This window comes from Lathyrus oleraceus, chromosome 4, assembly GCF_024323335.1.
Source record: "Lathyrus oleraceus cultivar Zhongwan6 chromosome 4, CAAS_Psat_ZW6_1.0, whole genome shotgun sequence".
Classification (NCBI taxonomy): domain Eukaryota; kingdom Viridiplantae; phylum Streptophyta; class Magnoliopsida; order Fabales; family Fabaceae; genus Lathyrus; species Lathyrus oleraceus.
In genome coordinates this window covers 449,300,765-449,311,716 of record NC_066582.1, presented here as the reverse complement: position 1 = coordinate 449,311,716, position 10,952 = coordinate 449,300,765, and the positions used below count along the sequence as shown (strand labels likewise).

The 10,952-nt window shown below is 39.9% G+C and overlaps 1 long non-coding RNA gene across 2 annotated transcripts; it reads right to left on the bottom strand.

Annotated features, from left to right (window-relative positions):
• Positions 1-204: 204 nt before the first annotated feature.
• On the bottom strand, positions 205-2,038 carry LOC127076034 (uncharacterized). Of its 2 annotated transcripts, none has more exons than XR_007786743.1 (3): positions 1,687-2,038; positions 1,190-1,566; positions 205-1,029 (listed from the first exon to the last, which is right to left on the bottom strand). It is a non-coding gene; the product is annotated as an uncharacterized LOC127076034 (long non-coding RNA). The 2 variants fall into 2 exon arrangements; XR_007786744.1 differs by having other exon boundaries at positions 1,195-1,566.
• Between the last annotated feature and the right edge of the window lie 8,914 nt (positions 2,039-10,952).

Sequence of the window (10,952 nt, the reverse complement as noted above, 5' to 3'; positions counted from 1 at the left end):
AACATAATCCATTTAATTCGCTTAACCAATGTCCATTTCATATCAAACCAATCATCCATCCATGTCCATTTTAGACCAATTATCCACTTAATAATCCAAGTCATTAAGCAATTATCCGTTTTTATATCCATATCCGAAGTCCATTATCCAATTCACCATTTCCATTATCCATTAACCAATTTCATTATTCATTTTCAATATCCATGTTCTAAAAATCAAAATCCAATTTATCCAAACCATTTAAATCCACTTAGCAAAACCATTAACCAAATACCAAATACACCATATCCATTATATCCAAATATCCACTATATATCCACAATCAAGTTACCTACCATAATCCCTAACTCGAACACCACATTCAAATAAGACAAAGGAGGGAATAATGCAGCAAAAACACGGAAGCTAGTACACGCAAGCCAATTGAAACGGCAATGAAAACTCCACAGCATCGAAGCAAAATGCGAGCTACAACTGCATCAGCACAAAACGCTGCCACCACCATAATCTGCAGCCAACAGAAACAGAGCGCAGTGCAAAACGGCGAAACAGAAACGGCAGCACCAAAGCTGTTATGTTTATAATCCAACGGTGATGACAAAGAAATCCAAATAAAATGAAGAAGGGAAAAATGAAAATTTGAAAAAGCTGCGAATGGAAAAACAAAAGCTGCAACAGCCAACGCAGCTAGTAACATCGCAAAGCCAGCATTCCAAAACACGCAAGGCATCGAAACTTAACAACAAGCCTCAAGCCAACTCTGTACAAGCTATAACAGCATCAAACAGCTTCTACGGCAAAAAACGCAACTCGTAGCACCCCTTGCTGCAACGGAACGCAGGTCCATAAGCCGGCAATCCCAACGGCAGCAAACCAATCCGTCAAAAAAGAAAGCCACAACAGCAGTAACAGGGCAAGGCAGCTTTAAAAGCGAACCCACGCCTAGCCACCATAAGCTACAGCATACACCATCAACGCAACGGAAACGCCGACAACACGAAAAAACTTGCATAAAATCCAAATGAAACCCTGCATAAAATAAGCTTTTCTAGTAAGGACCTATAGCAGAGTTTCAAACTATAAATAACAGCAAAAATTCGCAATCGATTTTCTTCACTAACAAAAAATATAACTTCTAACTAACTTTCAATCACTAACTGAACTCACTCTAACAGAATTTGCTAACTACCTCACCCTATAAGTATCCATCATCCTTCATCCTCAATGGGAGATCGAATTTCTTCACTCGTCACCCTCCGTATTCATTCTTAGCCTCACCAAACCCCTTCACCATCATCGTCTGCAAAAACCTGTAACAGAACCACGCTTCCATCTTTCTTCACCTTCAACCGTTGCCATCACCACTTTAACCACTCACAGAACCTCCCAGTTCCATCACCGGCGATAAAACTTCCTCTCTGATTTGCTGCGCGATTCCATTTTCAACCTTCATCGCTAACAACAATAACAGAAACGGAGACGCTCGGTAATCCTTCACCGACGATTCACGGAGACTACCGCAACTGAATCCTCACATTTGTCATCTCGCTCAAATAATCTCCCAACCTAACACGCAATAACGCAATACAAAATCGATCAGTAACCGAAGGAGAAGAAGAGAGATAGAGTTGGAAAAGAAAAGAAATAACATAAGCATAAGAGAGAAGCAAAAAAACTCGACGATACCTTTTCGGAATTGATTCGCTTCCGCTTGTCATCTTTCGACTCGAGCATCGTCGTTCTACGTTCCATTTCAAGCGGCGACGCATCGCTCCACTCCAATCATCGTCAACGATCAATTTTCATCGACAACGCATTTCCGATTGAAGATTGACTCTCGCTTTTCGTCGACGATGGATTTTCGATTGAGGCTGATTCTAGTTCTACATCGACCACACGTTACCGATTGAAGGTGATCCTTCTCCCTTATCGACGACGCACTGGCGTCAATGATGCGAGGTTAATGCGAGCGACTTCAGTTGGTCCGTGAGGTCTCACAATCGCTCATTCCGGGGAAAGTTTGAAGGTACGCTCTGAAGCATTATTGTGAAACCAAATCGTGTTGGTGAGACTTGGGCCTTTGGCCCAAGCGATTCTGGCCTGTGTGTACACTCCCTCAAGGCTACTGCACCCCATCCGATTGGGCTCTGCTATCCTTTGTTGATTAGGTAATAATTTAGATTAAATTAGTTATGATTAGGATTAGAGTTTCTTTAGAATAATTAGAAATAATTTTATGATTAGAAATAGTATTAGAAATAATTAGGAATTTAAGTTCATTAGAATTTTTAGATTTAGGTTATAATTTTTGGAAGAGTTGGATTTAAAAATATTAGAAACATTAAATTTAGTTTAGAATTTAATTGTTTTTTTAATTAGAATTTCCTAAGTAGAAATTTATTCATAATTGTGAAATAATGATTTTACCCCTAGACTTAGGAATAGGCTAATCTTGCATGCTCCCCTAGTTTTAGGACTTATAGAATTTTCCGATTGTTCAATTAACCTGGCTATTATTTCTCATGGGGTTGACCTTAGTTCTAATGCATGTTTAGATAGAGCTTAGACTTTAGATTTAATTTTCATTTGAATGGTTTTACTTTCGCACATCCCTTGTACTTTACATGTACCCCCTCCCTTTTTCGATGTACGCATTTACTTGCTTTCTTTTATTGCTTGTTAGCTACTCCTTATGCATTAGGAACGTTCACCCATTCAAAATCGATAATCAAACCCTTGATCCAATGTCAAGCGGTCCCTTTTTAAAATCAAATTCAATAAGCAAACCCTTGATCCAACATCAAGCGGTCTTTTTCCAAATCAAATTCAAAAACACAATAAATGGTGATTAGGATCGTACGTCACGAGCCTTAAGCGATAAAGAAAGGATGAGACTAGAGCTTTCCTACACTCATTCTGAATGCTTCGAACACAAGACGTTTGGCTTGGTAGTTTGAGGTATTCACCTTTATCCATAGTCTTTAGTGCAATCCAAAATCAATAATACTCTTTCAAAGAACATAAAAACAACTCAATGCATTCAAACCTTTTGTTTGAGCCTTAGGGCGACACAATCGAAAACCCTTCTTCAAGGTAATAAAATCAAAAAAACAAATCAAACAATTTCAAACCCATGAACTACGAAGGCTCTGATTTCTCACTTCAACAAGTGGGCATACGTAGGCACGAGGATCCCAATCCTTGGCGAGCACACTAATTTAAAATCTACCTCCACTTCGCAAACCTTTGGCAAGCAAGCATTCGATAACACACACTTAAGCGCAAACATCCTAGATGGTTCCCATGGAGTACCATGGATGTGATGGGTGCTAATACCTTCCCCTTGCATAACCGACTTCCGAACCTGTTCGCGGTTGCGATGACCATACTTTGGGGTTTTCTCGATATTTTCCCTTTCCTTTGGAATAAATAAAAACCGATGGCGACTCTGTATTTTTCGCGTAGCGACAGCTGGCGACTCTACTGGGGACACCTCCCTAAGCAAGTCAAGCCTAATCTAGGTTGCTTCCTCGCACGTGCGTGGGTGCTTATCCTTTTGATTGTTTTCCTTATTTATTGCCTTTTGCTTTAAATTTTATGATCTAACATGTGGATCCCATGATTCTATGATACCAAGTGGATGGCACTCCAATTGCAAGTAACCTTGTGGGAAAGACTCTCCACCCGAGTCTAGAGTGTAAACTTGAGATAGGAGAGGTTGAGTAGTATGGGCCACCGAGAAGCTTTTCTCGTAAGGGTCAATACGAGAACCTCACTTAGAGTAGATTCTTTTGGAGATGTTGACGACCGTCAAGCTTTTGACGTAAGCGATCAATATCTTCATTAGGATCCATGACTCTAAGGACCTTTATAGAACATTGAACCTATGGCCTATTAAGATTGATGGTCACATAGTACGGGTCCCCGAGAAGCTTTTCTAGCGTGGGTCGGCACAAAGATCTCACTCAAAGTAGATCTTCTTGATGGAGTTGTCGACCGGTAAGCTTTTGCCGTAAGCGGCAAACAGTCAAGGAGGTCCGTGACTTTGAGACCCTTGTCTAGAACCCAATGTCGATGGTATCATAGTGTGGGTCCCCGAGAAGCTTTTCTCGTGTGGGTCGGTACGAAGATATCACCCAGAAGAGGCTCATTTGAGGGAGTTGACGACTGACAAGCTTTTTCCGTAAGCGCCAAATAGCCAAATGAATCAATGACTTTGGGGTCCCTATCTAAAACCCTAGATCATACCTAGTAAGATCCCTGATATGGAAAGCAACTAGTGTTATCCTTCATCCGTACCTCGAACTTTTGAATCTATGTGCCTGAATGTCGTCCATTCATTCATTCATCCATTCATACATCAAAGTGAAAAATCGCATGCATCCATGCATCATTTTGCATATCATTTTCAAACCATAACAAAAACAAGCTCATCCATCCTTTGTCCATAACCCGAAGTTGATTTCCCGACACTCATATTGGACTTGAAAGATCATGGAGAAAAATCAGTTTGCGTCAAAGGCAGATGTTGATGTGATAAAGAATCTGTTGGACCAACTTGTGGAAGCTATGACAGCCTTGGCAAGGAGAGATGAAAATGTTCAACGGACGGTAAGAACTGAGAATGGCGTTCCACCTCAAGTAAACAATCTTACTCCAACTCAGCCGGTGCAGATCCCTATCGAAGACCGGGTTATACAAGAGTGTCTCATTGTCCGAGACAGATACTCCTCTTGTGATGCTATTGAGTATCATAGTTTTGCATTCTCTGCGCAAAATTCCCAAGGGGTAGTCCCAGTGATGAAAACCAAGGATCCACGAGATGTGAAGGTTGCTGAGAGATTGCAGGTGTTAGAAGAGAAGCTTAAAGCCATAGAAGGGCATGATGCTTTCGGTTTGAATGCTTCAGACATGTGTTTAGTGCCTGGCCTGATAATGCCTCCAAAGTTCAAGACACCTAATTTCGAAAAGTACAAAGGGGATAGCTCTCTGAAGCAACATTTGGTGATGTTTTGCAGAAAAATGACTTCCTATGCCCATAATGATAAGCTGTTTTCAGGACAGTCTCAGTGGAGCATCACTGAGTTGGTACATGCAGCTAGAAAAGTGCCACATCCAATCATGGTTAGACCTGGCTAACGCCTTTTTGAAGCAGTACAATTACAATTTGGACATGGCTCTCAGCCGTATGCAGTTGCAAGGTTTACCTCAGGAAAACAACGAATCCTTCAGAGGATATGCCCAAAGATGGAGAGAGCTAGCTACTCAAGTTCAACCACCACTTCTGGAGAAAGAATTGGTTGACTTATTCATGGATACCTTGCAAGGCCCATACTATGAAAAGATAATAGGTAGTATTGCACATGATTTTTCTCACTTGGTGTCAGCAGGAATACGCATCGAGAGCATGCTCAAAAGCAGAAAGATCCAAGACGTCTCGAACATCCAGGCTAGTGAGAATGAATCCCTTGTCAATTCCCAAGAGCAAGAGGAGATGGAAATTAACGCAATCTGGGAAGCTCCATATCAAGCGCCATTCCCTCCACAAGGTCAATACCCTCCTGAAAATAGAGGATCTCCTTGGAATCAACGACAAGCTCCGCATCAGCAGCATCAACACACTTGACAAAGGCCAAGGAAGCCAGTAAGGCATTTTGATCCACTTCCAATGTCGTACAGTCAAGTACTGTCGTATTTGATCAAAGATGGATTGATAGTACCGAAGGAACTGCGGCCAGTGATTCCATCATAACCACTAGGCTTTGATGTCAACGCCCGATGTGACTTCCATGCTGGGGCATAGGGGCATTCAATTGAAGATTGTAAAGTGCTGAAAAGCCAGGTGCAAAAGTTGCTTGACTCCAAGATGTTCTCATTTGCGCCTCGAGGTCTTCGAATCAACAACAATCCTTCGCCTAGTCATGAAGGTCCATCGATGCATGTTATTCCTCATATTGGTCTCGACGAGCAACTATGAGGAAGACCAGCCCGACAATAAAGCGAAAGAGGAAAGTCCGGTTCCCCAACACTGGCAGTCCTCGGATCACATCATTACTTTGCATTTGTAGTTTCTTTGCTGTTAAGTGCTACTTGCTTTTAAAGATTGTTGTTTATAAATGGTGGTATTAATAAAATGACCATGCATGTTTTAAACGGATCCATTTGTATTCACTCATATTTTCTCATTTATTTACAATAAACAATCGCAAAAAAAGATCTTTCCATTCGCTTTATTAAACTGTTGTTTAGCAAGTATTGGAGGGAGGATGACGAAAACAAGATACCCATAATTGTTGATTGTATGCTTTCAGATAAAACCTTGTTGATGAGGTACAGGCATTGTTTCAAATCCCCAAACATCTGAGAGATAAGGAGTTAATCCCTAGTTAACCACTTCGAGCCCAGAAGCAAATGTTTCTTTCGGATCTGAAAACCCTTAAGCTTAACCTAAGGCAGGGTAGTGTTCAGTTGATTCGACTATGCGTTCGGATCACAAGATAAAATATCCCGTCTAGGGATCAACCATACGATGTCCTTCGCATACATCCTGAGGTGTCAAAAGAACCATGAGATCCAGAATCTATGATGGTGGTTCTTCAGCGACCAATGACTTGGCAGTCACACCCTTTAAAAAAATTGAAAAAAAGGAAAAAGCAAAAACCCGCTAAGTCGGACCCCCAAAGGGGTGACTTAGGAAAAAATTAGGGTAATCCCGGTGGACCAAAAAAATTTCGAAAAACGGTCCAGGAAAAAATTAGGGGAAAACAAAAACGAAGAAATGAAAAGAGGTCGTTAAATCCTCAATCAAGGCAAAGCAAAATAAGGTGACCGCCATATCAGGAATCTAAAGGTCACTGACATCCATGAAGAATAAGATGACTTCCATTTCAAGCGAACCTTGAATCATCATCTTCATTCTTACATCGTCAAACTCTCTTGGAGGACGAATGCGTATGTTGAATTAGCTGAACGTAGGACCGGAGAACATCACGAAGAAGGGGTGGGTTAAAATCAAATTTGAGCCTTATATCTTTTGTTTCGATAACCGTGAACCAGACCATGTTACAACCCTCAAAAGACATAATTGAAGCAGGGTTTATTCTGAAAAGCATAATGTAGCAAGGTTGCGTAAACCGACTCCTAGATACTTGCTAATCTTTTATGTTGATATCATGTTTTTAATGTATCTTTCATGTTAGCAAAATCAGCATTACGTTTGGACTAATGGTCCATTCGTCACTTGTCATTACAATCATCCCAAACAAATGATTCTTTTCAGAACTTGCATGAATGTAACATTGAAGTTACCATTGTTAAATGAACAATTGTAACTGCAAGTCAGTGCTTGACATCAAGGAGATTCCAAAGATCAATCAGAGAAGTGCTGGAACATCCGCCGAGGCCGAGGCTATACCGAATCAAGATTATCTCATAACCCTATGGATCAGGGGCATGACATCCAGTGACTGTCTTAACCTGAGAGTTGGATAGTATGAAGCGAATCTCCAAGCATCGGTTGATCAAGGAGATAAGTCATCAATACTCAGTTAATCAGGGGCAGTATCCTTAAGGGCTCAGTAAAGAGCAGACCACTGCAGACTCATACACTGGGGCAAATCATCTCGGACCATGTCATGGTATAATCCCTCCCAAGGTTTCCTTTCGAGGAAGATTCCTTTGAATACCCTACAAACTGGGGCGGAGCAAGAGCATGATCATTTTGCATTGATTATGTCTCTACGCTCATGCAATCATTTGCAAGCTTGTCATGGCGTATCAAGAAAAGAAGTGAAAATTCTCTTAGGAACAAAGATGCAGATTCAACTGAGGATCAAACTTGGGGCACCAAGAGCATCCACATCTATCCTCTGATCGTCGCATCTTCAAATATCGAGTGTCGGGAAGTCAAATCCTTTCCAAAACCACAAGTCCAATCCATATTGGTGTTAGACGGTGTGGCTAGTGATCGAGAGGGGGGTGAATAGATCACCTCTTTGAAAATAAACGGATTTAAAATTTTATCAGAGTTTTTAAACTTGGCGGAAAATTTCAGTCCCGAATCAACTTCCGTCTATTCTGAACCGCTACTAGAAAACCGGACACGCGAATTTATTGCTGGATTTGAATTAGAATGACAGAAGTTATTAACACTGGAATCTTATCAAATTGAATGCACTTATCACTAAATCCTAATTCCAATGAATAAAATTCAGCTAACAGTTTTGTCAAACAGTTGGTGTGTATGTGATCAATAATGAACAACAGTGGACTTTAGTTAAAGAAGTTTTCTTGCCACTATTGTATCACAAAAAGTGCAACCACAACACACTATCAGAAATTGCGAAACTGTTGAAAATGTAAAGAGAGATAAGGAGAGAATACGATACGCAGAGATTTGGTAAGGAAGTTCCCCACGTCGTCCTCGCGTGTGGGTACGTCTCCCTCTCAATTTCAAATGAAATTGAGAACTGTAATTATCAATAATGCCGAATTCGTTGATACAAGGTTTCAATACACAGACAGAATTCTAAATCCCAAGATCTTCTTCTTGTATAAAACCTTCACTTGATCTGAGCTCGATCAAGAATTTCCTGCAAGAAATTGCAAACAATTCACCGGTTCCACGACCTGTTTGCGAAATCCCCCGATTTCCAAACGCAACGTTGCGGCTGAATCTGTTCTGCAAACGTGACTAACAAACCCGCAATAACACTCCAGTTCTTGAAGGACAAACCAGTAGGTTTTTCCTCGAAACCCCCTTCAATCTTCAACTCAGCTAGATCCTCGATCGTTCCACTGAAAACCTCAGCTAGATCCTTGATCGTACCACTGAACGTTATCTCGTTGATCCTTTAATCCAAAGAACAAGAATGATTATGTGTTGATGTTCTTGAAGAAAAGAGATTGAGAAGATGGAGAAGATGAAGTCTCTTTCAGGTTTCTAATTGCTCAAACAATTGCTGCTACACACTCCTTTGATTGGTGTCTCAACTGTTTTTCCCTCTCAGAATTCTTCTTGTATTCACTGCTGTCACAACATTTCTTATATATGCAAAAGCAGAAGTTGTTAGAACATAAAACAGACTTATGTATTGATACATGAGGTTATGCATTGATACATACTATAAGATTAATGAGTTTTTGGGGAAATTAAGTAAGCATGGATCGATGCATAATTCGTATGTATTGATACACAGGACTTTTCAACTAACATGGATCGATGCATAATTCGTATGTATTGATACATAGGACATTTTCAACTAACATGGATCGATGCAAGGCTCGTATGGATCGATCCATAGAGCATTTTGCTTGTCCATGTATCGATACATGACTCGTATGGATCGATACATACTGAACAAAAGAATTTTGTGGTTTACAACATACTGTATGGATCGATGCATAGGATTATGTGTTGATACATACTGACACAATAGATTTTATGAGTTCTTTTAAGATATGTATCAATGTGGGTCTTTATGTACAGTCATGCAACAATAGAATAGGATAAAAACACAGATGAATCATGTAAGATAATGCACAACCAACATTTGGATGATGATCACACAATTTGCTATCATTCAAAATTTATTCAAAGTAAAGAATTTTCTCACAAACTCCCCCTTTTTGATGATGGCAAATTTTTGGCAAGATGTGTGATACTCCCCCTGAGTTTGTGCATATCTGCATTTCTCCCCCTTTGTCAACATCAAAAAGAGGAAGAAACAGGTTTATCAAGGCAACATGTTGTAGCAGGACATAGCAAAAAATTGATAAAAAAAAAAGCTAGCAATCACAAAGAAGGAAGCTTCAAAGTAAAGAATCACTCACAAAGAATGACAAATAAGGGCAATAACAATAGAGGTAAACAGAAAGTGAAAAGCATTTAAGGAGTAGAACGAGTTTACGAATTACATAAGCTAAACCATATATTGTGCAACAATTCAAATAAAACTTGAGCAGCATGAGATGAAATGCAGTGAAATGAAATGATGATTGGTTAATGGGGATTGTGGTAAGTGTGGCTGATGTGTCGATCCATGAGAGAGAAAAAAATGCATTTAATTCAAATAGCATCAGTATGTGTCGATGCATATGGCCATGGATCGATCCATATCATGCATTTATGTTTTTAAGAGGTCTATGTATCGATACATGCGACGGATGGATCGATGCATCCTGAACCACTTTTGAAAATTTTGAAATACAGAAGATATGAATCGATGCATACATGTTTGGATCGATACATACTGATGCCAAACCAGATTTTAATGAATTTTTATGCAGTATGGATATGCATTATGAAGTATGTCATGGTAGTTATGCCCAAGTATGATTCATAAATCAGTTTCTTAATGTTCAAACAATATATGCAAAGAAATTTGCATGAACGAGAGTAAGGAATTTTGTTCTAACATACACATAGTTGTAAAAGAAGTGTAAAAGGGAGTGATATTACCTCTGTTGGTGTAATCTTGTGACGTATACATGATAGCTAAAACAAATCTCATCAACCAAGGTGAGGCATAATATAAATAAGAACCAACATGCTTAGGACATCAATTGAGAAAGATCTAAGATCCCTAATTCACGACGAATGTTGAAGAACGGTTCCGTTGCCAAAGGTTTAGTGAATATATCAGCAAGCTGATTTTTGGAGTCAACATGCTCAAATACAACGTCTTCTTTTTCAACATGGTCGCGAAGAAAGTGATGTCTAATCTCTATGTGTTTAGTGCGTGAGTGTAAAACAGGGTTTTTAGTAAGGTTTATGGCACTAGTGTTGTCACATTTTATTGGAATACGTTGGAGTTGAATGTTAAAGTCTTGTAGTTGTTGCTTTAGCCACAAAATCTGAGCGCAACAACTACCGGCTGCAACGTATTCAGCCTCTGCAGTTGGCAAAGCCACAGATACCTGCTTTTTGCTATGCCAACTTACCAAGGAGTTTG